The sequence below is a fragment of the Dermochelys coriacea genome, chromosome 4 (genome assembly GCF_009764565.3).
Source record: "Dermochelys coriacea isolate rDerCor1 chromosome 4, rDerCor1.pri.v4, whole genome shotgun sequence".
Lineage (NCBI taxonomy): Eukaryota > Metazoa > Chordata > Testudines > Dermochelyidae > Dermochelys > Dermochelys coriacea.
In genome coordinates, this window is record NC_050071.1 from 6811234 (window position 1) to 6838159 (window position 26926).

The 26926-nt window shown below is 45.0% G+C and overlaps 1 long non-coding RNA gene across 1 annotated transcript in view; it reads left to right on the forward strand.

The window, feature by feature from the left end:
- LOC122459996 overlaps positions 1-23495 on the forward strand; it is a 50780-nt gene extending 27285 nt beyond the window's left edge. The window contains exons 2-4 of the long non-coding RNA XR_006281001.1: positions 10013-10086; positions 18488-18619; positions 23184-23495. This is a non-coding gene — a long non-coding RNA (uncharacterized LOC122459996). The remainder of the gene's footprint in view (positions 1-10012; positions 10087-18487; positions 18620-23183) is intronic.
- The last annotated feature ends 3431 nt before the right edge of the window (positions 23496-26926 follow it).

The following is a 26926-nucleotide window of genomic DNA, read 5'->3' on the forward strand; positions in this document are numbered from 1 at the left end:
GCTAGTCAGTGTGTGTGGTTTTCTAGAGTCAATTCCCCTGGCTGGAAAATAAAAGTAAAAATAAGTGTTCCAATGGGATTGCAAATAAACAAACAGAAAGCGCAAAGCACTGTAGCAATCTGATTCTATTATCGTAGAAGGTGGGCACAGTCTGTGGATAGTAAAAGTGAAGGCATGTTTTTCTGATATAAATGAATAAGAAAAATGTGGTATATTCATCTTAACTCAGACATGGTGGGCGCCTCTAGGAGAAGAGAATAAAAGCCACAGAGGTGCTGAAATTAAAGGGATTTACACTGTTGCTATACATGAATAAAACCAAATGGTATTTCTTGGGACCAGGTAATTTGAAAGCTTTATTACACATAATTCTCAGTTCTGAGATGTAAGTCAGAATAAAAGGCACAAAGCAGGGGATTCAAAACAAGAAAAATCTGGAATAAAGACACAGCTAAGTACAGCGGACTGGATATTTGGCTGGTGTAAATCAGTGACACTCTGTTTTTACATCCATGGAGCTCTGTCTTCTTCCACCAGCTGAAGATCTGGCCCATTGAATGGGAACAATCAGGGCTTAGAAGCCCGTTATGTTAAGGTCTATGAGATCCTGCTTTTCAGGTTCTCTTCCTTCATAAACAATACCAGGCCTCAGTGATACAGGACTAGGAGTTGTAGCCAGATCACCCCATCGAGTGAGTAAACCAACACGAGTGATTTAAGGGGGACAGGAGAGCTCTGGGGAAGGAGTCTAGGAGGGAAATGTCACAATCATTCCATCCTGGTGTAGGCAGGGTTGGCCTTCTGTGGAATGCGCCACAAGGCTCCATGCACAAAACTGGTGCATCCCCCCAGATCCATGCAGATATCAAGAGGGTGAGGGCCCTCAGCACAGAGCCCCTGTGCCTCCGTGCAGGTTCTGGGGTCCCAGTGACCCCTCTCTGGAAGGAGGGTACCCATCATGGATGAGTCCCATGGAACTGGAAATACATCCCAGCTGAGTGATGCCTCACTTCCATGGTATTTAGTGGAGGAATTATGTGGAATTATATTATACATCTACATGGATGTATCCACTTCTTTCTCCTCCCCCAGCCTGTCTACATGAATACTGGCCCACAGTATCTTCCCTAGGTCCTGAGTAGAGGGGCAGTACCATGGGGTTGAACAAGGGTGATCTGGGGAAAGACATCCTCTGCTTGGAGCAGTCCTTAGTAGAGATTGCATTGTATCTTTTGAGATGTAGTTCAGCCAGGGAGCTGGGCCCATAGGGGAGAATAGGGTCATTGGACTTGAAGTCCAACCTCCATGGGGCACTATGCCACAACAGGGAGCTGCAGTTTAATGTTGACAAAAAATGTCCATACTTCAACTTTTCATCTTGACTTGGGGAAACGATGACAAATATCAGACTTTCCCACAGGACAGAAATTCTGATTTCTGCTCAGCATTAAGGGAGAAGTTCCGGTGCTACTTTGATGGATGTGGTGACCAGAGATGGATGGAGGTAGCATTCCCACAGAAGGCAAGTGCTTACAGTTTGCATTGCATTCAGTCCCTTTTTCTCTTTCAAAAGAGCAAGATTTGTCTTTCCTTGTTTTCTAGCCCCTTACCCCGGCATTGCATTTATATGCTAACACTTTTGCTCTGTACTATTGTAGAGCCACCTTCTAAGGAATCACTGTAATCAGAAATACTGACTCATGAAATGAGCTTGCAGAATGCTTCATACATAGAAAAGCAGACTTTGACTCCCTCAGGAGACTGATGGGCAGGATCCCCTGGGAGAGTAACATTAGGGGGAAAGGAGTCCAGGAGAGCTGGCTGTATTTTAAAGAATCCTTATTGAGGGTTGCATGAACAAACCATCCCAATGTGTAGAAAGAATAGTAAATATGGCAGGCAACCAGCTTGGCTTAACAGTGAAATCCTTGCTGATCTTAAACACAAAAAAGAAGCTTACAAGAAGTGGAAGATTGGACAAATGACCCGGGAATATAAAAATATTGCTTAGGCATGCAGGAGCGAAATCAGGGAGGCCAAATCACACTTGGAGTTGCAGCTAGCAAGAGATGTTAAGAGTAACAAGAAGGGTTTCTTCAGGTATGTTAGCAACAAGAATCAACTCAGGGAAAGTGTGGGCCCCTTACTGAATGGGGGAGGCAACCTAGTGACAGAGGATGTGGAAAAAGCTAATGTACTCAATGCTTTTTTCGCCTGTCTTCACGAATAAGGTCAGCTCCCAGACTACTGCACTGGGCAGCACATCATGGGGAGGAGGTGACTAGCCCTCTGTGGAGAAAGAAGTGGTTCAGTACTATTTAGAAGAGCTGGACGAGCACAAGTCTATGGGGCCTGACTCACTGCATCGAGAGTGCTAAAGGAGTTGGCGGATGTGATTGCAGAGCCATTGGTCATTATCTTTGAAAACTCATGGCAATCTGGGGAGGTCCTGGATGACTAGAAAAAGGTTAATGTAGTGCCCATCTTTAAAAAAGGGAAGAAGAAGGAAGAACTACAGGCCAGTCAGCCTCACCTCAGTCCCTGGAAAAATCATGGAGCAGGTCCTCACGGAATCCATTTTGAAGTACTTTGAGGAGAGGAAAGTGATCAGGAACAGTCAGTATGGATTCACCAAGTGCAAGTCATGCCTGACTAATCTAATTGCCTTCTATGATGAGATAACTGGCTCTGTGGATGAGGGGAAAGCAGTGGATGTGTTATTCCTTGACTTCAGCAAAGTTTTTGATATGGTCTCCCACAGTATTCATGCCAGCAAGTTAAAGAAATATGGGCTGGATGAATGGACTATAAGGTGGATAGAAAGCTGGCTAGATCATCGGGCTCAACAGGTAGTGGTCAATGGCTCCATGTCTAGTTGGCAGCCGGTATCAAGTGGAGTGCCCCAAGGGTCAGTCCTGGGGCTGGTTTTGTTCAATATCTTTATTAATGATCTGGAGGATGGCGTGGATTGCACCCTCAGCAAGTTTGCAGATGACTCTAAACTGAGACGAGAGGTAGATACGCTGGAGGGTAGTGATAGGATACAGAGGGACCTAGACAAATTGGAGGATTGGGCCAAAAAGACATCTGATGAGATTCAACAAGGACAAGTGCAAAGTCCTGCACTTAGGACTGAAGAATCCCATGCACTGCTACAGACTAGGGACCAAGTGACTAGGCAGCAGTTCTGCAGAAAAATGCCTAGGGGTTATGGTGGACAAGAAGCTGGATATGAGTCAACAGTGTGCCCTTGTTGTCAAGAAGCCAAACAGCATTTTGGGCTGTATAAGTAGGGGCATTGCCAGTAGATCGAGGGACGTGATCGTTCCCCTCTATTCGGCATTGGTGAGGCCTCACCTGGAGTACTGTGTCCAGTCTGGGGCCTCACACTACAAGAAGGATGTGGAAATATTGGAAAACGTCCAGCGGAGGGCAACAAAAATGATTAGGGGACTGGAACTCATGATTTATGAGGAGAGGTTGAGGGAACTGGGATTGTTTAGTCTGCGGAAGAGAAGAATGAGGAGGGATTTGATAGCTGCTTTCAACTACCTGAAAGGGGGTTCCAAAGAGGATGGATCTAGACCAGGGATGGGCAAATGTTTTGGCCTGAGGACCACATTGGGGTTGCGAAACTGTATTGAGGGCTGGGTAGGGAAGGCTGTGCCTCCCCACACAGCCTGGCCCAGCCATCTGCCCCCTCCCACTTCCCGCCCCCTCCCTGGGGCTGGCTCCAGGCACCAGCGTTCCAAGCAGGTGCTTGGGGTGGCAGTCGGAAAGGGGCGGCAGAGTTTCTGCGGTGGTGGCTATTCGGTGGCAGCTTCTCTGTTCCACCGTCCGCGGCGGCAATTCAGCAACTGCTTCTCTCTCTCCTGCAGTCCGTGGTGGCAATTCGGTGGTGACAGTTTTTTTCACTGCTTGGGGCAGCAAAAACCGTACAGCCGGCCCTGTCAGAACCCCTGGCCCATCCAACTCCCCCCCCGCTCTTTGTCCCCTGACCGCCCCCTCCCGGGACCCTGCATCCATAACCACCCCCCCAGGACCCCGCCCCCATCCAACCCCCCCACTCCCTGTCCCCTGACTGCTCCGACCCCTATCCACACCCCCGACCTCTAACAGGCCCCCCGTGACTCCCACGCCTATCCAACCCCCCTGTTCCCAGTCTTCTGACCGTCCGCTCCCTGTCCCCTGAGGGTGGGAGGTTCTTTTTTTGTTTTTTCCCCGTTGTCATTGCATTTGCAAATAGGCATCTAAGTTGTTGAACAAATTTCCCACACACACACTGATTTCCTTCTGCATCTGGGAAAAATATTTTTTTTTCATGCAGGCAAAACATGATAAATTCAAACTTTTTTCCATCCTGGATGCATCTAAAATGTAATGCTGATAATTTTGCATTTCAAATTTACAATAATGTCATGGTCTTTCACTCAAGAATGATTCAAACTGGAATCTCAAAGGGCTATGTCAGGAGAATAGTTTATAAGTATAATTCCCCAGTGAAGTCATTGTTTACTTCTCCCCTCCCCACTCCAAAAAAGAAAAAATGGTCAATTTCAATAGCCAAAGAGGAAGTGGATGAATGAATGAAATGTGAATGTTTTTAAATTTTTATTCCACATTTTGCACAGTCATCGGCCCCACTTCTGCAACCGGATCATGCAGAGTTTCAGTGAAATCAATGGATCTCTGCTCTGGCCATGGGCTCTTTCTGCAGAGAGATAACTACAAGATCAGGGCCTAATCATTGCAGTATTTATCTGAAGATACAAAGCCCATAGTTGTTTCAGTCCTTGGGTTCCACATTTCATGCAGTGCTCAGTGTAACTATCTAACCTGGATATGGGTCGGGGGGGAGGGAGAGGAGGAGAGAAATCCTGCAAAATTGCTGCAGTTCACTTTACCCTCATTCTTGTATTGTTCATTAGTTGACAAGTTCCAACCTGGATTAAGCACAAACATTTCTTGCAGATACTGAGGATTTTCAGATCTTGCTAATGGTTAAGGTAGAGGTTTTGAGTTCAGTTCACAAAGTAAGTCATTTGCACTTTAGAGCTCTTTGGCTTTCTATCCTCCTCACCAGGCAGGAAGTGTATTCATCTCAGGTGACTACTGTGAAGTCAGCAGCCTCTAGAGTGTGCTCATTGAAGTCAGAACCAAAGAAGAGAGAAGGATGGCTTCAAAGATGATCTTAGCCAGTTTGGTCTCTGGGGACGGGAAGGCAAGGAAGAAATAAGGTTATATTTTTCTGCCTCAGGGTCTGTGCTTAGGGGCAGGTTTATTTATTGTTGTTCAAAACCAGTTTCATACACTTAAATGAGATGGAGTAAAAAAGATGGCGTGAAAGATACAGGAAAAACAGTGGTGCATAAATAAAAAAATCATACTAACATTGATAATTAGTTATTAGATTGGAGCATAGGAATTGCTAGAGTGATCAGTCCCATGGTCCATCTATGCCAGTATCCTAGAAGCTTCAGAGGGAAGTTGTAAGAACCCCACAGCGGGCAGATCTGGGATAATCTGCCCTCCCATTAGTCCCATCCTGGTCTCCAATAGTCAGAGGGTGGTTTAAGCATGAGATCTAACATCCCTTCCCAAATTGTTGAAGAATTTTTACCTCTTCTGCAAGAGAACCACCAGGATTGAACCCTGTTCAGGTTCATACATCGAACAGGAACCCTTCCATGCCATCGAGCCACTGTGCATCTTAAAGGCATCGGAGTTTCTCCTCTGCTACCTGGCCTGCCCTAGGATTAATTATATATTTGCAAAAAGAAAAGGAGTACTTGTACCACAAGTACTCGTTTTCTTTTTGCAGATACAGACTAACACAGCTGCTTACTCTGAAACCTGTAATTATATATTTGTTATTAATTAGGTAAATAAAACCTAGAGCATTCTATGTATTTTAGAGATCATACAGATGGCACATTTCTGGGCCTGGATTTCTTATATAACACTTGTTACAGTGGTGACTAGAGGCCTCAGTCATGTCAGGGCCCCATCGTGCAAGGTGCTCTATGTCGTCAATGACAGTTTGTGCCCCTAACAGCTGGGTAAGACAAACAAGTGGATGGGGGAGAGAGAAGAGACTAATAGGATGTGCATTTTCTTAGGCTGGAAGAGCTGCCAGAGCAAACAGAGGCACTATAGAAGGAGACAGCTGGGAGGATCAGGGGATAATGGAGGAGGAGCTGCAAGGGGGATGGTGGAGAAGGGGAGCGCTGGGATCAGGAGTCAGATAAGCACAGGAGGAGTTGGGAGCAGGCAGGGACAAGAGGGTGAGTGTAAGATGAAAGCGAGAGTGTGCAACAACCAGCAAGGAATGGCAGGGAGCAGATAACACAGGCGCAGTGAAGCTGATGTTGCTGTAGTGTTGAGTTTGTAAAGGGCCCATGGCTGGCTTTGGTGATGTGGGGATTTGGGGGGAAGTAGAAGAAAGCCCCAGCTGGCTTCCATTCAAATTCTATCCCTCCTGCTCCACACCCAGGTGGTACCAAGGGAAATTCTGGTCAACACATGAAGACTCAGGGCATGCTCTGATATTGGAAGCAGGCCCCATTATCCTTCTGCCAAATAATGCTCCTGCTGCCTGGGCACTCAGAGAGCATCCTGCATCCTCAAAGTGCCCCTCAGCCAGGGAAGTGAATTGCCCAGACTTCCGTAAAGCTTGTAAGAGAGAGGAGAGGACCCCCGCCCCCACAAGGATCCCCATGCACCGATGCATCCATATCATGTATTTAGTTAACGCTTTGGCGGGCAAGGTCGATCCCTTTTTATGCATGCATGCAGCACTTAGCACATGGGGCACTGCTTTGACTGGGGCCTCTGTGTGCTACTGTAATACGAATAATTAACAACCATCACTGCAATGATAATAACATCGTTCCACTGGCGTGCCATGGGCTGATTCCTCCTTCTCCTTCTCTGTGCTGCCCAGGCACCAGCAGGGGCAGCACTGAGAGGATAGGAGGGATGAGCTCCCTGATCTCTGTTCCAGTGCCTGATGCCACATCATCCCTTTGCCTGCTGGCAGGAGCAATTGCGGGGGAAGTCTGGCATTTCCATGGTAACTCTGTCCTGTAGCACGCTCAGTCCCTCTATGGAGATGGCACATCATCACATGTGCTATCTCGTCACACGCAGGAGCTGAGAGAGGCTCAGACATGCTGAGTGTGGACAGACTCTTCAGAGATCTCAGCTGCTAAACTGTTGCAAGGTTCTACTGAGCAAGTGTGAGCTGAAAGACTGAAAACTTGGCCCCAGTTGGACATAGAGCTCAATGTAAAGGTTCTATGAATTTTTTTTAAATGGTATAACCAGGTATTTTCCCCTAACATTGTTCTTGGAAACAGCCAAACCTCTTCTTTGCTGAAACTTTCAGGGAAAAAAATTTCCCTGAGGCAGGCACTTGGCACAGGAAACTTCAGCCTGAACAGTTACCATTTGGCAAAGCTGTCAGCAAGTGAAAACAGAGTGTTATGGTTAAAATGTCAGGCAACTGTTAACTGCAGGAGGTGTTATGAGCTCCACCTATAATCATGAATTTGAGCTGATTGGGAATTCTGCTGCTAAATATTTTTTTCCCCATTGGAAAATGTCAATTAGTAGAAACAGAAACATCTGTCTCAAGAAAACTTTCCCCTGCTTCAGGATGGAATCTCTTGTCAAATGCAGAGAGAGAGAACTACCCACTGGAATTAGGGCACTCCCTTGGGATGGGGGAGACCCAGCTTCAAGTCCTTGTTCTAGCTGAGTGGGACCAAGGACCTGAACCTGGGTCTCTCACATCCCAGGGGAGCACCTAAGCACCAAGTTATAGTCAATCTCATGTGTTGGAGCTTTTCTGCTTTATGAAAATGACTAAAAATTCATTGGACCGCAGAGACTGACTCAATGGCCTGAGGATTTGGACAGTCTTGTGGATGTGGGACACACAGATGCCGATTCCTGCTCCAGCTGCATTATTGGCTGTTCTGTTGTGGTCTCTTTTTTTCCCCCACAACATTTTTTTGAAAGGTCTCAGTTTCGTTCCGCATCAGAACAAAAATTCTGAAACATTCAAATTTTCCACAAAACAGAATTCTTATTTTCTGGCCAGAGGTACCATAAATCCCCTTCCTGGTGTTTTGACCTTGTTGCTTTTTAACTAATCTATTTCTTCCCTCCTACCCTTTTTTTGGCAACACCTCTGATTTCAATGTCAAACAATGAAAGGATTGTGAAAAACCATTAGGTTCCCCCTGCCAAACATCCTTTTAAAAAAACCCACAAATGTCATGGCTAAATCATACTGTAAACAATCCTACTGGGGGCCATATCAATTTGATCTTGTTTAGATGTGATAAACATATGGAAGTCATTACACAATAGTCTCAGTTGCCAGACTGTTGGCGGGGGGAGGAAGGGAGAAAATGTCACTGCAATTCCATAAACCCAGTAAATGCTTCCCTGTTTCATCTTAGACTTCGAAAGTTAGGTATCTCGTTTGCTCCATCTGTTTAGAAACCAGTTGCTAAGCTATTCTTTGGGTTCAGTGAATGAATTGGCAGTGAAGAAAATCTCGGTTTTATTTTCTGCACAATCCCCTGAAAAAGAGCTTCACTGGGTGAAAGTGCAAGGCTCTGATTAATGATTTTAATACTATTTATCATATGCTATTTGAAAAGCGATTGACGTTTTGTATGGATAACAAGAATATTCTGAGTTACAATAACAAATATTTTAAAACACTTATTGGAATGGAGAGAATCTCTGATTTCAGGGATTAAGGCAATAACTGTTGGAGGTTAGAAAGAGACTCGCCTAGAGGCAGGTTATCGCATGCTGTCCCACAGGAATTAGTGTAGCCTAGCAAATGAAACCAGGTCTGTTGCTCAGGTGCCTTGGCTCCTAGGCCCAGTTCTGCCACTAGTTTGCTGTGTGATACTGGGTAAGTGACCTTGTCTTCCCGAGCCCATTTTTCCTCTTGGGGAAAATAGGGACAATGACATTTGAAAAGAGTAGACGTTGTTATTATGGCAGGGTTTATTGTGCCTTCCCCTGAAGCATCTGCTGCTAGCCACTGTCGGTGATACAGGATTAGATGGACCAGGTGTCTGATCTGGTGTACCAAATTCTGTGACCCTATGTGCTTGAATAATAGGATTGTGTTTTGTACTCCCCTTTATGGAATTCAGAACATAGGCCAACAAAGTAACTGCCCCTTCTGAGTTCATATAGCCAACTGCTTTATTTATATCAGGGGTCTCAAAGACCCATCCCGCGGAGGAGAGACATGTGCAGACCTGCTGCCTGCAATGTCCTGCAGGTGCTGCCCCCCGCAGCTCCCATTGGCTGGGGGAGAGGGACAGAGATATCATCACTAGTCGCTGGGCAGAGTCAGCCATGGAGACGGTATCACTTTTTTCCGCAATGAATATAAACAAGTCAAAATACCAAACACAGCTATCCGATGCCCACCTCGCTGCATCCTGAAGGTTTCAACAGCTCAGTCGCTGAGGCCGAACATCAACAAACTGACAGAACAAAAGCACTGCCAGGTATCTGGCAAACACTAAAAACTCTCTGGCAGGCAAAGAATTGTATAAAGTTGTATGACAGTTTTATTATTTCTAAGAAATCTGAAATAAAAAATACGGTATAAACATTTTCTTTTCTGAACTCCATCTTCAGTGACATGGTTGGCCTCCTGGGAGGATTTGAGGACTGGCACTGGCCCTAATGTAAATTGAGTTTGAGACCCCTGATTTATATAGAAGAAAAGTCACATACTCCAATAATGCCAATATAAGTCCAGAGAGTGTGACTGAACACACATGGAATACATACATTAATTTTAATGTTACCTAAACTCTTGCTATAACTGTTCCTGCCATTGGCTAGAGAGCAGGTCACATTTACAGGTGACCAGAGTAATCTAGCTATTCATAAACCTCGGCTAGCTTTGAAATGTCTGAATTCTAATTACCATTGTAATTCTACATCACAGTCTCCATCTGGTTTGTAGAGCTGCTTGGATTACCTGGCTGCCACTTCACCTTGAAACATCACTGCCAGTTGGAACCAGCAACAACATGAGTTGTAAGAACATGTCCTTATTAACTTCCACTTGCATGTCATCAATTTTGAGATGGCAGGGTCCTATGTCATTGGACCAGTTTTATTCGCTGCAAATTCAATTGCTTCCTGGTGCCTAAAAACAGAAGCCTCATATGTAGGGAGATTCCTGGTAAAAGGATAGGTTTGTAAAGGAGGAAACTATAGATTATGGTATGATTTATTACTTGTATTACCATAGAATCTAGAAGCCCCAACTAAGTCCCCAGTCCCATTATGCTAGGCCCCCTACAAATACAGGGTTCAAAGAGCTTTTAAGTTGCTTCAAAGAGCTTTTAAGCTAAACAGTGGGAGCAAGGGAGTATTATCCCCATTTTGCAGCTGGGGAACCAAGGTATAGGATGACAAAGTGACTTGTCCAAGGTCATGCACACAGTCTGCAGCAGAGCCAGGAACAGAGCCCAGTTGTCTTGAGTCCACATCCAGTGCCTTACCAAAAGCATCCTTCCTGCTCTAGTATCTATTCCATTTCCCATCATATTACTGAGTGATCTCCTACATGACCTTTATTCTAACAGGCTAAGAGTGAGAGGCCTGGCTCCTTCGGTCAAAGGATAAATAACTTTGTTTTTGGTGTCACCTGTTCATCAGTAACAGGGCCTGACAGCATCAGTTAGTGGTATTTTGCACTGCATCTCCAATCCTTATGGGGCATGCATGCACATGGGTGCACCATTTTGGTATACAGTGTAGCTCATACTGTAACATGAGAACTCAGTGAACCAGTCCAAAATGCACTAGGAACAAACTTCATTGGGAAAAGGGAGACATAATATCAATGGGAATTTCAAACAACAGATAGACCCTTCACACCCGCCCCAACCTTAGCCAGCCTTCCTCATCCTCAGAGCCTCCTGAGGACTCAGAATGGGAGCCTAATATTTTGATAGCAATTACATTCCCATGTAACAATTTGAGAGGCTTTGTTTCTGCAGAGCTTTCTTTGTCATGTTCCTTCACACTTGTGTAATCCAACCCCGAAGGAAGCAGTAGTGGCCAGACAGGTGGCAGTGTTAGAAAACAGGGAAGGTCCTTATCACTGGAACTGTTTAAAACAACAACAACAACAACAACAACAAAAACAACTTCAAACCCTTTCTTGACAAAACCTTTCACTGGGAAATTCAAATTTGGATGATAAAATAAAGCTCAGATTTGAGGGGGGAAACAGTTATCAACATTTTGGGATTGGGGGTTTCAACCAGAGAGAAAGTGGGTGTCAGGGGGAATCTAGCACATATTTTTGATAGATGTTTGTGAAAAGTTTAGATTTTGTGTTTTTTAACCAACTCCTCTTCTCACCTTTTGTCTTGACATGTTGCTATGTGTTGTTGTTTTCTCTGTGGCCCTGATCCAAAGCTCAGTGATATGTATGGAAAGATTCCCACTGGACTTTGGGGACAGAAGCACAACTCACCATTTCTGTTTTCTTCTGTTTAGCTCATAAAGGGAAATGTTAGAGCCGAGTTTTGCTTTCACTCATTCTGCTATAATATAGATTTCATTCCATGGAGATGTTCAGTGTTTACACAAGGGTAACTTAAAGCTCATTTGAGCACCTAACAAAATAAGAATGAAACAGGCTTTTGTATTCTGTTGCTTGCATGAGCTTAATAGTCTAGTCCTATTTGCATTATCAATATCCTCATTTATCTGGTTGGTCTACAATTTTTCCTACAACATATGCAGCTGCTTGGGTGGAAAGTTGAATAAGCTCCTTAAGAAAATAGAGTTAGTGCCACTCATCAATGACTCTGTGTTACAAATCCCCCTCTGTGCCTCATACAGAGGATATGAATTGTTATAGAGCCTAGCTCCAGAATTTGGCTCTTTGTTTCAAGCTGTAGCAGCCCATGCTTTTAGCTTTGGGGGTCCCTGGTTCAACCCCTGGTGTGTTGGTCAAAATGGTGGCTGTCATGTTAGCTTTCATTAGTTTTCAGTATCTTCCAGTATCAATACTATCCTGGTATGTGTATTATCAGTCCTGTAAGTCTTGCCAAAAGATGCTGGACAAATGACTGCTATGAAGAGCTGGTGCAGTGAAGTTACTGTTGCTGATCTTGAATTGTTGTGGGCACTGGACCTGGATCAATGGTGGGGAAAGATGCTGGACCTTGCCGTAAAATGTCATTTCTTGCTGGCAGTTATAAAATAGCTCACACTTCTTTATATTTCTACTGGGAAAAAGAGAAGTTTCTCCTTTGAGTAGGCTCTACATGTTCCCACTCATGGGATGCACTGGCTCGGGGCACCTCAGTAAGTGGAACCTTAATGAGTCACGTCCAGTGGAGCACTCACCTGCCCCTTTCCTCCCCATTCCCAAATGAGGAAGGGGTGAAGCTATAGGAGGGGGCACGATGCTCTAGTTGCCTCAGTTCCTTCCAACTGCCTGCAGGGATGGGTTAAGAAATGCTCTGGACCTTTGGTCCAGACCCTTCTTTAGAGGCGTGCCCCACTTTGTTAGGGTTTTACACAGAGATACTGTTGTACGTGGTTAGTATAAGGTTTCTGTTTAGTACGTTAGGTGTCAATGTTAGAAGGTTTGACAGTTCTGAACATCGGTTCCATTCTAGAAGTGACCTCGATGGTGGATCTGAATACCAAGAAGCCAGGCTTTCAGTGCTGTGCTTCCTGCCCTTTAGCCTTCTCAGACAGGGAGGTGACCCTTTGAGGTGTTCCAAATCTAGCACCTTTGCTCCATTTGAGAGTGATGAGATGGAACAAACTGTAGGCTTTACTTCTTCAAGAAGCACTAGCAGCCAAGCTCACTGGATCCAACACAACACGGGTGCACAGACTAGCTATGGCTCTGGACACATCTTCGGAAAAGAATAAGAAGCATCATCATAAGGTGCTGTCTTTGGTTCTTACATCCACTCTGGTTCCATCTTCTAAGAAGATGTCATTTGGGCAAGTCCAGTTTTGATTCAACCCATGACCAAAGAAGCAGACAAATTATATCACTTATCCCAAGAGGGTTCCTTATATTTTCACTGAGCGCCAAACTCTTTAATAGAGGTAAGTGACTGTTCAGAAGTCTAAAGGTGTATTAATGCACTCTACTTCCTCAAATAAGGATGGAAAGAAAATGTATTTACTGGGAGGAAAAGTTGTCATATCCTCCACTTTAGGCCTAATAGCATCAAATTACCAAGCCAGGATATTGTGCTATCAATGCCATCTTAGTGAGAAAATGTCCTCATATTATGCAGCCAAGGGCCCCTGTATGCCTTTGTTCCAATCCTTCTTATACAGAAGGTTATAAGGAAAATAAAACAGCACAAGGCCAAGATCATTTTAAGCACCCCTGCTGGGCCAAACCGACAATGGTTCCCAAAACTACTACACTTCTCAACAAGGCACTGATTGTCCTCCTGGTTTTACTGACCCAACAAAAGAGTCAAATCTATTACTCAGACCTAAACTCTCTGTACCTCCCCCATGCAGGTGTTAGTTTAATGGACATGGAAATATCTTGTTCCACAGCAGTTCAGAATGTATTAGTGACTTCTACAAAAAATCTTCTAGAAAAGGTTACAGTTTTAAAATGGAAAGCTTTCACAGTGTGGGCAGATACTATTGTATCTCCTACAATGGCTGCAATCCAAATCATACCCGAATACTTGCACCAGCTCAGATAAAGCTGTAAGGCTGATGTTCTAATTAATGGCCACTTATCAGCCATCAGTCTATCATTCTCTCATTGATGATAAATCAGTGTTTTCTCATGCAACATTTAAAAAATTATTCTAAATGCCTTAGCAATGATTTATCTCTTATTAAAACTCTGTAACTCTTGTGGGACCTTAATTGAGTTCTCACGCAATTAATGAAACATCCATTTGAGCCAATGGGAGATTGTCCTTTACTTCCCCTGACTGTCAAAACAGCATTTCTAGTTGCAGTTACATCCACAAGACAAGTCAGCGAGTTACAGACACTTATGGCTGAACCACCATTTACAGTTTTTCATAAGGAGAAAGTAGTGTTTACATCTGAATCTAAAATATCTCCCTACAGTAATTACAAGTTTTCATATCAATCAATCAATCAATCAATCAATCAATCAATCAGTCTATAAACTTGCCTTTGTTTTTTCCCCTAAGGGTCGTGTGTAAGGGTGAAGCTAAATTGCTTGATTTAGATGTTGAGAGCTTTAGCCTGCTATTAGGACTAAAATATTCAGACATTCACACACTTCAGAAAATAGCATTGGAAGGGACTTCCTGGGTAATCAAATCCAGCTCTTGCTATTGCAGGCAACAAGTCATGTAATTCCATTCATAAATGTATCAAGCTCCATTTTAAAACCAGTTAGGTTGCTCCTCCCCATCTCTCTCACTGGTCCCATTGGAAAACTGTTCCTTAGTGTTCCAGAGATGAGCCTATGAGTGGGGTTGCGGTGCTCCAACCACCTCAGTTCCTCCCCACTGTCCTTCCATGTCTCTGTTGATGGGCTGAAATCTTCCTCTAATTTCCAGCCTTAATTTACTCATGGACAATTATTTGTATTTTTTCTCCTATGTTGAGTGTGGGGTGGGGAGCGGGAATAGCTAGCTCAACATTATCCAGATGGGTCAAACCCCATATACAAGAGGCTCTCACATTTAGCTGTCATCCCTCTTCTGCCAGGGATAATGTCTCACTCTAATGGGGCCAGGGCAGCTTCAGCAGTATGCCTCAGACACATGCCAGGCATGAAAATCTGTAAAGCTGCCACCTGGAGTTCCACTCACACTTTTGCAAAATAATATTCTCTGGAGCCAGTGTCAACATCTGATGCTCAGTTTGGCAGACTCTCCTGCAATCACTTTTGAATTAGCACTCCGAGTTGCCTTCCTTTATGTGGCTACTGCTTGCCAATGTATCCCAGGAGTGAGGATATGCAGCAGCCACTTAAAGTAGAAATGAAGGTTACTTTCTTGTAACTGGAGTTCTTCATGTTTTCACTCCCTGCCCACCTTCCCCTCTTCCTCAGTCTTATTCACAGCCTAGAGTAGAGGAGAGGGTAGGAAGGGACTGGGATGGCTGGAGCAACATACCTGATTTGTATTAATAGTTTTATCCTAGTTAAGGATCCACTGTCTCAGCGGCAATAGACTGGAGCATCTGATGAATGTATATATCCAGAGTCCATCTCAAAGAACTCAGGTTATAGGTGAGTGTCACCGTTCATGGTAAGTGCACCTGTATTCCCCATGGGCACCCACTCTAGGCTCAGGGCTCTTCAGTCATCACCTCTCTTGGGTGACCTGCATGTCTCTCTCCTTCCTGACTGTTGTATTTCCAGGATCAACAGTTCCCAGCCTACACTGTGATATCCCCAGCAAAAGACAGGCTGCTTAAGTAGGCTCATTTTGCTTTCTCTTCAGTGTTACCACAGTTAAGTTATCATACTGATTTTTCTACGCAAGGACTCTGGTATTCATAAGGTAAAAGCAGTACAGAGAAAACATATTGCACACAATAAAAACACCTGCATACATGCTAAGAAGCTTACTGGAGAACACCCCAACTCCGGTATGGCTCAGGCAGCTAAGCAATCCTTCAAACCCCACCTGGGGGTTTTCCTATTGTTTCAATTTCCTAATACGCTTTGATCAAAATGAGAACCCCCATGAGTCTGTGAGTGAGTCCTTTAGCCAGTTTGCGGGTCTTTGGAGAGACTATGAATAGATAATCAGCCAGATGAAGCTTAAATCAGCTGGGCTTTTGCCTAACCAGAGGGGGCATATTAGTATACCTTTTTTCTTCTAGAGATTTTCATGGGAAATCCACTGAAGTTTAAAAATGGACTTTGTTTCAAAATGTCTTTTTCAAGTTCCTAACATTTCCCAATGTTTACCTCCTCCTTGTCTCCTAGAGAAGTTATATCCAATTCACTAAGGTTTAACCAGAAGATTGCCCTATTTGGTACATTGAGTAACCTTCATTTTTCTCAGTGAACAATTGGGGGCAAAAGATCTATCTGGCTTTGAGGACTTCAATAGCTCAGACATAGGTGAGAGGTTTATCGCAGGAGTGGGTGGGTGAAATTCTGTGGCCTGCGTTGTGCAGGAGGTCGGACTAGATGATCATAATGGTCCCTTCTGACCTTAATATCTATGAATCTATGGTGCATGTCTTGTATCCACCTATCAAATATTTTGATACATCTGCCGACATTAAACGATCAGAACATTTTTTAAAAGTGTAACCTGCTTTGTGACCACAGAGACTGAAAAACCAAGCCAGGCATCCAGCGCCTTCAGGCGGCCACTGAGGAAAAGCCTGGGCAAGCAAGAAAGCTTTGCCTTCGGCTCTTCACCTTGGGTCACCCCTCATTAAGAACAGAGCCATGACTTGTCGCTTCTATCTTGGTTTTTAGGATGATCATTGGCTCAGGGCCATGTCTGAATTTCAGGGGCATGAAATCAGCCAGATCTGAGAGGTGAGTGCAGAAAGAGGGCAGCAGATCTGACCAGACATCATCCACCTCTGGCTGAACACTGAGCGATGAGAACTTAGAGCGGAGCGGCCAGCCAAAGAAGGGGCAGAGCTACTGGAGTGGGCATTATGGCCAGGCAGATGTGCTGAGTTTTTATTGCAAGTTCCAGCAAGAGTTCAGTGTTCACTGCCCCCCTTTATTTCCTGCTCTGTTCCAGAGATGTGGCACTGAAAAGTGATACAACTGGGGAGCCAGTGATCATCGGACTTCTGAGTGAGCTGTACTCCGGGGGGCAGATAGGGTCCAGGGAATATGACAGAGGGGCAGACAGTGTCTGAGGTACTGGGAGTGCTCCACTAATGTCCGTTTTATATACTTGGTGCACAGTTGCATGCATGTACTGTTTTCTGGATCTTTTTCCCCCTGCTCTAACTTCAGATTGGAATTCAGCAGGTGATCTTTATGTACATGAGAAATGCTTTCTTCTGGGCCACAGAACTGTAAAGCCTTCTTCATCTGCACAGCACACACTGTCATTTCCAAGTTGTTTATAAAGGTGCTGCGGTTGTCACATTTCCCATTTCCCCCCACTTCCAATTCGTAAGAATTATCTTATCAACTGCAGATAGTCCCTTCATTAAAAAGAAGGCAGTTTCTTGGTGAGCCTTCTCCTATGAGCTGGGATGAAAACAAAAAAACGGAAACAGCTACAGATGTGATTGTATAGAGAGATCCACACTTAGAATAGAAGTATGTAGCCTACCGGCTTCTCAAGGATATCAAGGTAATACCATGCTCTCCAGTCTGTCAAACCTTCTGTTTCCCAAACAGCTTTGGGTCAGATTAAAAATAACGCTCCTGATTGCTCTTTAAGGTTAGGGACTGTCTTCATTCTGTGTTTGTACAGCATCTAGCACACTGGGGTTCTGGTCCAGGACTGGGGCTCTTAGGTGCTCCCCCAGTATGACAATTAATAATAATGATACTTCTGATTATCTGTTGCATAGTGCACATGCGGGTTCCAACCAGCATTCCTTTCTGAATTGGAGCCTTAGTTAGGGCAACATTGTGCCCTGCCCTTATGTAGGAGAATAAGAATGGGTAAGGCACTACCCTTGTGGCCTAGTAAGGCCTTTATCCACTGCAGTTAGGTCTCTGAGAAAGGGCAACTTATGCCTGTGAAACCTGGCTTTTGGCCATAGTAAGGTGAAGATGCCACCTCCAGGAATCTCCTTCTTTTTATCCACATGGAGATCAATTTCTGGAGACAGGGAAGGAATGGGAGAGGCCGTGGGTCTTTGTTGGGTTCTCTCCCCACCCATTCGGGCCAGGCCTACACCAAAAAGTGAGGCTGACCTAGCTACATCACTCAGGGGTGTGAAAAATTTCATGACCTGTGCAATGTAGTTAGGTCAACCTAATTCCTGCTGTGGATGGATGATTCTTCCATTGACCTAGCTACCGCCTTTTGGAGAGGTGGCTTTACTGCAGCAATGGGGAAAAAACTATAGTGTCAGAAGAGAAAGTGTCTAGCTATGCTCCAGCAGCATAGCTGCAGCTATGCCTCTTGTACTGTAGACATGTCCTCAGATGCATTTCTCAAGACCATGAACAAGAGTCTGTATGACTTCTCCTTCTTGCCCATGGTCTTCTCCACTTTCTAGTGGCAGCCACTGTTGGGAACCCATGCCAGCACCGGAGCAGGGAGCCAGGATCAGGAGGCAAACAGCTACCTAGATTTTAAGGACTCTCCACAAAACTTCTAGGGAATCCCCTGAGAAATGCAGCATTGATTTTTTTTAAAATGCATCATTATCATAGCACAATGGACGCAGGTAACTGACTGGTCAGTGTGTGTTACAGGTGCTCCTCTTTGCTGATCCACAGAGGATATGGATTCTTATAACCCTTGCACTAATTGTTGTTGTTTGTTTTTAGTTCTGGAAATCCCTGGTTCAGCCCTCAATGCGTCTCACAAGGTGAGAGCCATTGTATAAGTGGGGGCTTGTTCAGGATTCAAACACGCTTGTGATGCACTTCTTTTGAGCAGAAGTAGTATGCAACTGACTGGTGAGTGTCCCTTACATGTCTGTCTGTCTGTCCTCCCTCTTCTTCCCCCCCAACCCCCAATTCAGTTAGTGACTTGTTACAGACACCCCCTTCCCCGTCCCTGACTCCACCACAGCCTTGGCTCTATGCTCAAGCTGTTGTAATTTATGCTTTGGAGGTCCCTAGTTCAATCCCTGGGTATTGGCCTTGATGGTGACCATCACACATGCTGTGGTGCTTTACAGGCAGATAGAAAGACAACCCCAGTGCCTTTGCAATCCACGGACCCAGACCTGGAATCCATCAATCATACCAGTAACCTTACTGTCATAGATCCACTGAAGTCACTAAAATCACTAGACCTGAGTGATTTTTTTTCCCAACAAAAACCTTTTTAACGGAAAATAGCCTTAAAAAAAAAAAACACTTTTTTACCAAAAATTGTCAACATTGTTGAATTTTCATTGTTTGCCCCCCCCAAAAAAGTGCCTTTACACACTTTTAATGTACAAAAAAGTTGTTAAACTCAGCACAGGGTGTAAGCATGTGCTTAATTTTAATTAGATAAAATGGATTATAGCTCCACTGAAGTCGATGGGAGTTTTGCCATTGACTCCGGTGGGGCCAATCTTTCACCCATTGAGTGAGTGGGTGCTTATATCACACTAAAGTTAAGCATGTGTTTAAAGTGTTTTGCTGAACTGGCTCCCTGATGAGGGAGGGTTTGTACATTGCCTAGCACAATGTGGCCCTGCTCCATGACTAGGGTGTCTAATCACTGTGGTAATACAAATAATGAATAATAATAATGAGGGTTTGCAGAACTGGGCCCAAAATTAGATCAAAACTCAGTGTAGACCAGTGTCAAGGCTCGGGGGTGGGTGGGGGTGGAGGGAAGGACCAATTCTACTCCCATTGAAATCAGTGGGAATTTTGCTGCTGTTTTTAATGGGAGCCAGACTGACCATGTAGGCAGTTTTCAAAAGGGAGGGTATTTCACAGAGGTTTTTAAATACACCTTACCAAGGAAGATGTGCTTTTTGTTTATCTGGGCTGGAAAGAGGCTGAAAGGGGATGTGAAAATGAGCAAAATGATGCAGAAAATATCTCTGGGATTCCTGCTTGGTGACTAAGGCCTGGCCTACACTACAAAGTTAAGCTGACGAAAGGCAGTTTACATCCACCTAACTATGTAAGCATACATGCTACAGTGTTCCTCCTACCGCTGTAACTAGCCCACTACGCCAACCTAGTAAATCCACCTCGATGAGAGGCGTAAGGCTTAGGTCGACGTGGTTTGGGTAACGCAGTGCCTGTATAGTGGCAGCGGGAGAGCGCCGCACTGACCTGATAGCCCAGGCTCTCAGCCCTCTCCCCCCACACACACTGCCCCTCTTAAGTTGGTAAAGGTGCTCTTGGTGAGAACATGCACCAGTGACAGAAGGAAGGTAGTGTGGACATGAAAAAATGCAGTAATTGCTGCAATGGCTGTAGGTCGACCTACCATAAGTTGACTTAATTGTGTAGCATAGACATGGCCTCAGTGTTAACAGCGAATGAATTATAAGGTGAAGAAACCTTTTAAAAGCATTCAGCAGACCTCAAGGATCAGTGTCATTGCTGAGAACAATTAGGAAGCTGAAACAAATGATAATTGCCAGATTCATTCAATTAAACATCCATCACAGCCTTTTGGAATTGGAAAAGCAGCACAAATGTATTCCAGAATCGTTGAAAGTAGGATAGATCACAAACTCTTTATTTTTATCTGGTTTTCCTTTTATAGGCTTAATACTGCAAACACTTATGCATGTGACTACATTTATTCCCAGGAGGAATCCTATAGAAGTCCTACTGATTTCTGTGGGACAACTCGCATGGGTAAAATGAGTCAAAACATACACATTTGCTGGATTGGGGTTTATATCCATTCACAACCCCCTTTTCAAGAAGAATGGAAAAATTGGAATGCATCCAGCGGAGGGCAACAAAAATGATTAGGGGACTTGATTTATGAGTCGAGGCTGAGGGAACTGGGATTGTTTAGTCTGCGGAAGAGAAGAATGAGGGGGGATTTGATAGCTGCTTTCAACTACCTGAAAGGGGGTTCCAAAGAGGATGGATCTAGACTGTTCTCAGTGGTAGCAGGTGACAGAACAAGGAGTAATGGTCTCAAGTTGCAGTGGGGGAGGTTTAGGTTGGATATTAGGAAAAACTTTTTCACTAGGAGGGTGAATGCGTTACCTAGGGAGGTTGTGGAATCTCCTTCCTTAGAAGTTTTTAAGGTCAGGCTTGTCAAAGCCCTGGCTGGGATGATTTAGTTGGGGATTGGTCCTGCTTTGAGCAGAGGGTTGGACTAGATGACCTCCTGAGGTCCCTTCCAACCCTGATATTCTATGATTCAAGAATGTGGAGCACTTGTTAAACCTGAATCAAGCCAGGTTTCCTTAATATGCATGAATAGATTTTTTTTTGTCTTTGGACCTCGTTATTATTAAATCATGCTGTAGAGTAGTTAGAGGGTTAGTCTATATCATGTTCAGTTAACTCAGATCTTAGAAATCAATCCAAGCCCATAGCAGATGGGGAAACCTTGTAAGGGGACTGTTGCCCCCTAACTAACATTGAGTGGGGGTGTTTTAGTTGCTAGCTCCCAGTACTAAAAAGGAGGAAGAGTCGATGGGGAATCAGGACCATGAGACTGACAGCCCCCAGGAACAATGGGGAGAGGCCAATGCTCCAGGTCAGCCTGAATGACAGGGCGGGCAGGCTAATCAGGGAGTCAGGAGGCCAGGGAGGTCCCGTCCTCCGAGTGAGCTGGAATTGCCTGGGTCAGACAGAGTGGGGCCGAGCTAAGCAGAAAGCAGGGGCCCAAGCTAAGCTGGGGGGCAGAGCTGGGCCAGATCCAGAGGGACCAGAAAAGCAGCCCAGAGAGAGCAGACCTGTCCTGGGAGCAGAGCTGCAGCAACCAGAGCCAGAGGGGCCGGAGAAGCAGCCCAGGGAGCTGGTGGCAGAGCAGCAGCAGCAGTGCAGAGACCGAGTGGTGGAGCTGGGGCTGGAGCAGCCCGAGCTGGGTGCAGTGAGCAGCTGGGGAGACCGAGGGTGACCTGGGCAGCGGGCCCAGCACAGGGAGACGCCTCAGCCAAGGGGCTCTGCAGGACAGGCTTGGATCGTAACCCCGACAGGGCAGGGGCGACGCTGGGCAGAAGGGTCCTGCCACTTAGAGCCTGAGAGCGTGTGGCCACCACCAGAGCAAGTGTCCAACCAGCAGCATCCCTGCAGCACAGCCAGGGCCTGAGAAGAAGGCCTGGGACTTACAAGGAACAGACTGTGAACTGCCCTGATGTTCCAGAGACACTGTTTGTGATGTTCCCTGCCACAGAGCAGGCTGATGTGTTTCCTTTAACCTTTCCCATTATTCCTTATTCTTTTTAAAATTAATTGTTGATTAAATAACTTGCATTTGCTTTAACTTGGATGTAATGGTCAGTGGGTCAGAAGTGCCCAGTGCAGAGAGAGCCCCCCGGAGTGGGGACACCCTAGCCCCTCTCCTAGGTGACCACAGCAGGGTTGGGGGTCGAGCCCCCCAGGAATCCTGGGCCCAGCTTTATTGGGGTTATGAGGACTCTGCCAGACAGGAGAGTGGAAGGGGAGCCCTCAAGGGCAAGGAGGCTACTGGGTAAAGGAAGTGGGAGCGAGGACTCAGATCCTTTCGCTAGCCCAATTCACTGGGGTAGTGCAGAAGCCAGGGAAGTTCCCCACAATAGCAGGACTATTGCCCCGCTACACTAGCAGCAACCAAGTTTGATCGGGCTTGTGGTTAATATGGCTCTGACTGCACTAGGCAGTTGACTTTAGTTTTGTGGGGCTTATTGCACTAAAGGTCTGTTCTGTTTCGCAAGAGACGGTTGGGTTCAGATGCTGTTGATTCTAATGCATCATGAAATCAGAATAGAAATTCTGTGGATGAACTGGGAACACAAAGCTCTTTATTGCCCTAAGTAACTTTATCAAAATCATGGGCTGCTGAGAGCAACATAGTGATAAGCAGGGCTTAAATTCAGCCAGAGCCAGCAGGAGTGGAGTGCTGGTAAATATTTTCAAACTTGTGGGAGTCCTGGCACCTCCCATGGTGCTGAAAGCCCAAGCCCCAGCAGGCCCTGCGGCTCAGAAGCTCCAGACACCAGTGTATTACCCCCCTCCACAGGGCTAAAGCCCCAAGCCTTGGTGCCCCCCACCTGTCATGGGGCTAAAGCCCTGAGAACCTCCACCCCACAGATGAAGACTTAAGCCCCAAAGTGGGAGGCATAGGGGGCCCAGGAAATAATCTCTGGGAATTTAAGCCCTGGTGATATGTGGTAGAAGCCAGAAATCCCCAGCAATGAATCATATGAAGGTTTGATATCAGTTGCTGGCAGTGGCCTCTTAAAGGTTTCTGGGATTCCTAGGGAAAAATACTCAGCAGAAAGACATCTCAGGTTTTCATTTTCATTCTTCTTACTTTTTTCCTTACATGTCATTCTGCATGATATGCATGTCTTTGAGAATTACCAAATTTAGGAAAACCCTCTCTCTCCAATCCCAGGTTAGAGAAACCGCAGCTGAGGTTTCAACCAATGTCCCATCAAAGGCCCCAAGTGAAAGCAGATTTGGGTAATACTAGCTATGTTTCCCACCTGCAAGCAGCTGGATCCCAAGCGCACGGGCACTTTGCATGACGGATTGTGAACATCATTACTGGCTGAGTAGTGTTTATTCACATGAGCGATGCCATTGGTATCAGCAGGTGGTACCCACCCCTGTGGGACAGGCTGATTCCTTGGCAGGATCAAGCTCTTCATTGGTTTTCGTGGACACTCCTGAGATGAGTTTGTGGGAGGACCTTAACTGGCAGTGCAGGGGATGGAAGAAACCTCCTCCTTTGCTGAATGGGGTTAGGGCCTTTCCCAATAGCAGCTGGTCTCTGTGCTCTCGGCGCGATGGGGAGTGCAGTGTCTAACTGCTCCTGCTGCTTCTCCCTGGACAGCAAGCTGGCTAAAAGGGGAATAGTTAAGAGGTGGAGTTATGGTCCTGATTTCTCTGGTCTGTGGAGTAAGGCTGGGACACAAGAGGGAGCAAACTCCCCCTCCATGTGCAAGGAGCAGCTTTGCTCGTCTTTGCCTGGGGCACAATCTCCACAGAATGGCTCCTGTGGTGGCATAAAAGCCAGCGGCATAAAAGCCACAGCTGTCCCTTAGCAGTGAGGAATGCACAGTAGCAGCACGCCATATATTTTTAACAGCCGTGAAGTAAGGCTCTTTCCTTCACCAGCAAATACAGGCCTTCTCAGTTACAAGGAGGGGTAGCTGTAGGAGATGATGGGAAGCAAAGGAAGAGATGGCTGTTGTTCAGACATCAGCCAGCTGAAAGCCCTTCTGATTAGCTAGTGTTTGGTAGCACTGCTAAAAAAAAAAATGCTAATCCTTGTAATACAAAAAAGTCAAGAATTCTAAAATAATTTTCATGCCACACATTTTGAAAAAATTTGCATCTTTTTAAAATAATTTTTGTGATTTTTTTTTAACTGAAAACGTTCAAGTTTTCAAAGACGCACAGAAATTTGGGGGTGTTTTAGGTTTGGTTTTTCAGATGTCATTTGCCTTTCTTCTCCTGTTCCTCCACCTCCTCTTTCCTTTTGCCACAGAAAACGGGAGAGAAAGAAGGGGAAAAATTCATTTTGTTGGAAAATTTTGAAACAAACTTTTCAACAAAATTTTTCTTCTTGAAACTGAGCTGGGTTTTTTTAATGTTTTGAATTAAAATGTTCCACCCCCCTCTACTGTTTACTGTGCTTCTCATAGTTTACCCTAGTGATACAGTATCCTCAGGTGTCTGTGATCCTTCACATAGAAATGATGCTTTTGGACCACCTACATGTTCCCTGTCATGGATTTTCTGTCTGTTGCATAGTAACCAATGCATAGTAACCAAAGAAGACCCTTCACTTTTATCCCTATATTATGTATAGCACAAACTTGATTTCTGGGTTTTGGAGACAGCAGGCTTTTTTGGATAAGATTGTGTGTGATGTGTATTGTGCTATGCTATTGGGGGAGACAGGTTGCCTCCAGTTAGCTAACTGGACAGTGGATTATTGGGACTGCACTTATCTCTATATTTAATTTTGATTTTTTTAAAATAGAAGACTTAGAGCCATCCACTTTTGAAAATCAGCTGATTTTCATCCAATGTTGTAACCGTGCCACCAACACCACTTTGTTATATTTCCAGGTAAGAATTGTTTGAAAACATGTAAAAGTAAGTGATGTAATTATTTGTTATGTTTATCCAAACCATTTTCTTGTTAAAACCCAGTAGTAACTCTAAGCAGAAAACATTACTAATAGTAGAAAGAGTGCAAACAGAAGATCTAATACTAAGGACCCTAGATAATTCCTTCCATTCAACATTTTGAAGTTGTCCTGAATGTGAGATCACACATTCTTATGGAAGAATACAACCTTTGCTCTTGAAAGGAGAAATACTTCGCTCTATCTGACTGGTGCCTGTAGACGTGTGAATTATATTCCTGTGAACACATGCCAGTGATTGTGCTTGTGCAATGTGTATGCCGAGTCAAATATGTTTAAAAATATGTATGTAACTATTCGTGAAACCCAACCAGGCAGTCTGTTTGTAATGCTGGTGGCTTGATAGGTATAATGAACTCAGCATGAAAAACAAAATCAATGTATCACAACATTGTGTGTTGGTTCTGAAAATAAGGAAAATGTAAATGTACATTTTTAAAAAAGATATGTAATTTACCCCGAAGTGCACTTTCCTGATAGGTTCTTATTAAGGCCCGCAACTCTGCTCTCCTGGGAGAGTGTTAAGTGTCTGAATTCTGTATTGAAGGGAGAGGGGAGGGTAAGTAGCAATTTAGACATAGAAGGCCCGTTTCTTTTTTACATTAAGGTTCTGATACACTGCTGTGGATCAGATAAGCCCATTTTAAGACCTCTTTACATTGCCAGAAAATCTACCATTACATCATTGTTAGGATCTCAGCACCTCTGAAAGCTAGACTGGGGTGCACCCAGATTTGATGAATTAGGGCTCAGGTCCTATCCTTATAAAATGGTACAGAAGTCTCCATCAGTAACCCAAAACGCTACAGTTACCTATGGCAAGCCATAGGCTCTGATCCTGCGAAGGGCTCCGTGTAGCCAGACCCATGCATCAGCTGCACACAGCCCCATTCACTCCAATGCACAGAGGTCTGCTCTTCCAGGATCAGGCCCATAGTGGTTTGCCCTACTTAAGCATGAGTTATAGGGCTCAGGGCAGCAATCAGTGGGTGAGCTTCTCTGGCCTGTTGCACAGAACGTGAGACTAGATGGAGGATCAGAATGGCTCCTTCTGGCCTTATACTGGCCTCAGAATTTATGGACCTCCTCTGTAGAGAACTGCAATACAGGATCATCCATTCCTCACCTCTCTGATTCAAAGGCCACCATCTGCTTCACTAGGGTGATAGCTCTTCCGTCAGTCCTTTCTTCTCCTTTTTTCCCCTCAAATTTCTGTGCTCGCCACTTTCTGCCACTTGCTTCTTTGCAGTCGTTCTTGGCAAGGGTGTCCCATAACCACTTCTCCATCTCTGCTCAGAATTATTGCCTTACCACCCCAGAAACTGGCATCTTACCCTCTGAGAAAGCTGAGGCTGTATTCAGAGTAGCAGCTGTGATAGTCTGTATCTGCAAAAAGAAAAGGAGTACTTGTGGCACCTTAGAGACTAACAAATTTATTTGTGAGCTACAGCTCACTTCATCGGATGAATGCAGTGGAAAATATTGTAGGGGGATTTTATATACACAGAGAACATGAAACAATGGGTGTTACCATATACACTGTAATGAGAGTGATTAGGTAAGGTGAGCTATTACCAGGAAGTGGATCTCTTGTGTGGACTGGTCCAGGCAGAGGTTGGAGATCCACTTCCTGGACACCAGAGTGCTAATAAGCAATGGTCACATAAACACCACCCTATACCGGAAACCTACTGACCACTATACTTACCTACATGCCTCCAGCTTTCATCCAGACCACACCACACAATCCATTGTCTACAGCCAAGCTCTACGATACAACCGCATTTGCTCCAACCTCTCAGACAGAGAGGTACCCAAACCTACAAGATCTCTATCAAGCATTCTTACAACTACAATGCCCACCTGCTGAAGTGAAGAAACAGATTGACAGAGCCAGAAGAGTACCCAGAAGTCACCTACTACAGGACAGGCCCAACAAAGAAAATAACAGAACGCCACTAGCCATCACCTTCAGCCC